General features: G+C 47.3%; 1 long non-coding RNA gene across 1 annotated transcript; it reads left to right on the forward strand.

The window, feature by feature from the left end:
• The first annotated feature begins 319 nt into the window (after positions 1 to 319).
• On the forward strand, positions 320 to 4,545 carry LOC113898740. The gene is made up of 2 exons (XR_003512734.1): positions 320 to 461; positions 4,309 to 4,545. It is a non-coding gene; the product is annotated as an uncharacterized LOC113898740 (long non-coding RNA).
• Positions 4,546 to 5,156: the final 611 nt, after the last annotated feature.

Consider the following 5,156-nt stretch of genomic DNA (forward strand, 5'->3'; position numbering starts at 1 on the left):
CCAGCCTCGGGAGTCAAAAATTCCTTTATGGTTCTCACCTCAAAGAAACTGCTCACATCAGCCTTTCTCCTTTCTGGCCTTCTGCTCTGCACAGAAAAGGAAGAGAAGGTTCTCCAACTAACTTCCTGCCCTCTGGTTTCTTCTCTCTAGATTTATTTCACTAAAAAGCCTCATCAGTACCCCCTCCTTGATTGCTGAATCGAGTCACATGAACCCTTCATGTGGGATTGGCCAAACTCCCAGCTTCCTTCCTCCCACATCTCCACCCATCCCCTCTCCACCCAATATTCACCACATTTTCATTTCTGACTGTCTTCCCCAGCAGCTATTAGTGATGATGACTCAACGACATGCTCCTGGTCCAGAAAGAAAGGGAGTGATCCCTCTCGATTCCGGTACAGATTTGGGAGAAGGGGTTTCCTTTTTTCTAAAACCTCAATGAGCTGCTGTTTCTACCTGGGGTAAGTGCCTGGGTCAGTAGACTCACCTCCACTGTTGGGTCGATTCTGGGTGAAGCAGACCTGCAGGTGGTTATCCAAGTTGGCTCCACATCCTAGGCAGGGGTTCCTCACAGCTCTGTTCACCATTTGGTGGATGTTCTCATTTCCTATATCCTGGGGTCTGCCCTTCTGAGTCTCATCCATCCTCTAAACACCAGCTGAAGAGCTTCCATGTGTACAGCATGCCCAGTGATGTAGAACTTCCCACACAGCGTCTTTTGATCCTGAAAACAAACCAGTGTCACAGCTGGCTGGCTGGCCCTGGTCGCCTTGCACAGACGAAGAGGCTGTGGTGATAGGATTGTCCTGAGTCACCAGGCTGCATGTGGCAAAGCTGAGAGTCCAGCAGAGGAACTTGGTTGTGAAGGCAGTTTGCTTTCTGCTCCTGGACTTTTCCTCTCATTCTTTTCTGTCTCTTTTCATCTTCTCTATGCCCCTGACTCAGCTCCTTACTACTTATCTTCCTCGCTATTCTAACTATTTCTGCCACTCACCTAGACCTGAACTTCAATACTAGCTTTGCTACTACAAACTTTGTGATCTTGTGCACATTTCTCAACCTCTCTGAGCTTTGATTTCTTCAGCTGAGCACAGTGGTAATACTAACTCCCACACATGATGGAGGTTTAAGAAGGTTATAAATAGAAAGAGAGAGAAAGAGACGAAGGAAGGAAGAAAGAAAGAACAAAGAAAAGAAAGAAGAAAGTCAGTCTCTGGCTCTTGGCAGTCAGCAGTCATCTCTGTCCTCCACTTTTTAAATTTTGTGGATACATGGCTAAGACTGTACACTTTTGTCCCCCATTCACCTGTGTCATCCTTATCATAGAACTGTTGGGTTTGATTTATCAGGAGACCCTGGCTGCGCTTCTGTGACTATGAGCCGTGGCCAAAAGAGAAGAACCTGATGGATGTGGCCGGCGTGATTAATAGCAGCCTGTCTGAGAGTGGCGAGTGACGGATCGCCCCAGCTCCACTTTGAATTCTGTGTTGTTACAGGCAGCTGTTTGGCCAAGCAGAGGCACGGTGTTCACAGCGCAGAGTCTGGCTGCAAGCCCTGGATTGCCTGGGTCACCAAACCCAATTCTCTGAGTGGAAAAGGGAAGAAAGCCAGGGCAATGGCACATACCCAGAGCAGGGTGTGAGCCCAAGGAGCAGGTGTGGCTGTGCTTCTCTCTCTTACGGGACAAGCAGAGCACAGACAAGGCCCACCTGTGCAGGTATCACCCCACCCCCCACTTTCTGCAATGCCACTGTCTGGTGCTTTCCCAGGGAGAAATTCATCATCAGGACAGCACGCCAGAAGCACCCAGAAGAGAGATGTGTGTCACTTTGAGACGTTCTGCTGACCTTCACCTGTTTTCTGCAAATGAGAAAGCATTGTTTTGGGAGCCATGCAATTCCCTCCTATTCTGCAGCTCTCCAACCACCTCAGCATAAGGAGCTTTAAACAGAAAGAAACTTGCATTGTATCCCTGTTCCCTACTTAGAGTTAGGATTTGCTCACCCCATCTGCATGTCTTAAGCATTGCTGTCAGGGGCTGGAAATTAATCTTGAGGCAGAGCATTCACTGACTCCATTCAAGGGGAATGCAACAGTGAATATGTCTTGTTTTTGCCAAGCTGGTTATCCATTTCTTAAAAAATTCTTCTAGGACTGTAATCAGTCAGGAACAGGAAAGCTGGGGTCCTGGTCTGCTCCTGATCTCTGCCTAGCACTGGAGTTGGAGGAAACCTTGCAGCTCCTATTCAAATTTTACACTTGGATGATGTTTCTCTTGGCTTCGACTATAAAGGCTGGTGCCCAGAGCCAATCTTTGGCAAAGCAGAGAAGTTTGAAGCTTTTTTTCCCCCCTAGAATATTCCCAGTATTCCTCTTAAACACTTTTGTCTTTAGTCCTCGCTGAGTTCTCAGACACTTCTTTCTTCCTGTACTGCAGCCACATGTGAGCTCTGGAAGGATCTGAGACATATATTCTGTACATGTAAGTGGTTGATAATATGTAGAAGAGCACTTTGGAGAAGGGCACAGCAACCCACTCCAGTATTCTGGCCTGGAGAACCCCAAGGACAGAGGAGCCTGGTGGGCTACAGTCCATGCCGTGGAAAAGAGTGGGACATGACTGAGTGACACTCAGGGCAGCACAGAAGAGTGCCTCACAGAGTTCAAGTGTGTGTGCATCTCCCACAGTGCTAAGTTGCAGAGTTTGGATCAGCGGCCCTGGAGTGGGGCTAAGATTCTACATCACTCATACGCTCCCAGGTCATGCTGGTGTGTGGCTGGTCTGTGGGTGGAATTTTGAACTGTATGTTGAAACAACCTCCAGTCCTCCTCCTATGTTTCTCCTTTACCCTTACACTCCTAGCACACTCAAAACATTTCTGACATCAGATGTGTGAGTTTACCCCACACCAAGCAACTCTGTGACACCAGCTAGGTGTCCTACGATTCAGCAGAATTCTGACACTATCAACCAGCACATAGCATCAGACCCCCACCAGGTTAAGAGCCCAGTTCCACGAGACGGCCCTCCTGCCCCAACTCTGGATTTGGATCACAAGTGGCAGGTCTCCAGGTTACCCACAACTTCTGTCCAACTGGTCTACAAATTGAAGGTTCCCATGAGCTCCTTCACCTTGGATTCAATGTTTTTGCAAATAGCTCATAGAACTGAGAGAAACACTTATGCTTGTGTGTGTGTGTGTGTGTGTGTGCGCTCAGTCACTCAGTCGTGTCTGGCTCTTTGCGACCCCATGGACTGTAGCCCACCAGGATCCTCTGTCCATTAGATTTCCCAGGCAAGAATATTAGAGTTGAGTTGCCATTTCCTTCTCCAAGGATCTTCCTCAGGGATTGAACCTGAGTGTTCTGCATTAGCAGGTGGATTCTTTACCACTGTGCCCCCTGGGAAGCCTTTACTTATATTTACCAGTTTTTCAAAAGATATGATAAAGAATGCATATGAACAGTCAGATGAAGAGATACATAGGGCGAGGTGTGCAGGAGGGTCCCGGGTAAAGGCACTTCTGTCCACATGGAGTTGAGGTGCATCACCCACCCACCCCCTGCATATATGGATATGTTCACCAACCTGGAAGCTCCCCGAATCCTATATTTTGGGGCTTCTTATGGAAACTTTATCACATTGGCATAATCAGTTATTAACTCCATTTCCAGCCCCTTCCTCTCTCTGGAGATGGGAAGGTGGGGCTGAAGATTTCAAGCTTCTAGTCGTGACTGGGTCTTTCCGGTGACCAGTGTCCTTTGGGGAGCCCACTCAGTCTCCTCATTAGAACAAAGATGCTCCTAATGCTCCTATCACTTAAGCATTTATGAGTTTCAGGAGCTCCATGTTGGGAACTGCGATGGGGGTGGAGTTGGGAGGGTGGGGGGTGGGGTGGGGCAGAGACCAATGTATAAATTTCTTGCTATTTCACAAGTTGCCAAGCTTTAAGCCAATTCTAAAGGGAGAAAATGGGAGTGGGAAAGATCCCTCCTTTTCTCTCTGGTTTAGGGAAGTGTGTGTGTATGTGCACAACTGTGTGTGTGTGTGTGTGTGTGGTTCCCACATTTCTTAGTGACTAGCTTTATCCTTGTGCTCTCTTCAGATCCTACATGATTATTGGTTTGCTTTATCAAAATTTTAAATTAATTGCTCAAGTATCAGTTCTCACTGATGCACAGTTATGATCAATACAATTTTCATTATTTTTGCCAATAGAAACTTGTATTTTCTCAAAATACCCTGCTCTCTCATTTTGGTAAAAATCAATCCATTTAAATTGAGTCTTACAACCTTTTTCTCTACAGTGTGTTTAAAGACAGAAGTGATTTCGGGTGAGTCCAGGATCAGGCCAAGGAGATGGCCCTGCTTATGTCTGCACCGCCACTGGAGGCTATCACCTAGCAGACTGCCAGAAGAAACGATTTGTCTGAGAAACTGAAGAGCTGGAAGATGGGAACTCCTCACAGAGGGCATAGCACAGCTGACTCACCAGACCCAAGTCTAAATCTTCAGTTCTCAGTAAAGATGGGTCTTTATCCCAACCTTCAGTTCGGTTCAGTTCAGTCGCTCAGTCGTGTCCGACTCTTTGTGACCGCATGAATTGCAGCACATCAGACCTCCCTGTCCATCACCAACTCCTGGAGTCCACCCAAACCCATGTCCATTGAGTCGGTGATGCCATCCAACCATCTCATCCACTGTTGTTCCCTTCTCCTTCTGCCCCCAATCCTTCCCAGCATCAGGGTCTTTTCCAGTGAGTCAACTCTTCGCATGAGGTGGCCAAAGTATTGGAGTTTCAGCTTCAACATCAGTCCTTCCAATAAACACCCAGGACTGATCTCCTTTAGGATGGACTGGTTGGATCTCCTTGCAGTCCAAGGGACTCTCAAGAGTCTTCTCCAACACCACAATTCAAAAGCATCACTTCTTTGGTGCTCAGCTCCCAACCTTATATTGACTAAATTTTCAGGTCCTGAGAGAAAGAAGTCTGTAAGCAAACATAACAGGGCTGTTTTCATGAATGATTCTCTCAGAAAAGAGCTTGCATTGGTATCCTTTGAGCAGAAGGAATGCATAAAGGAGACTGGTCAATGTCAGGGTCCCCCCATGTTTACTGCACTAGCTGAGCTGTGCCTGCAAAGGGTGGCAGCTG

The sequence above is a fragment of the Bos indicus x Bos taurus genome, chromosome 1 (genome assembly GCF_003369695.1).
Source record: "Bos indicus x Bos taurus breed Angus x Brahman F1 hybrid chromosome 1, Bos_hybrid_MaternalHap_v2.0, whole genome shotgun sequence".
In the NCBI taxonomy this organism is placed as follows: domain Eukaryota; kingdom Metazoa; phylum Chordata; class Mammalia; order Artiodactyla; family Bovidae; genus Bos; species Bos indicus x Bos taurus.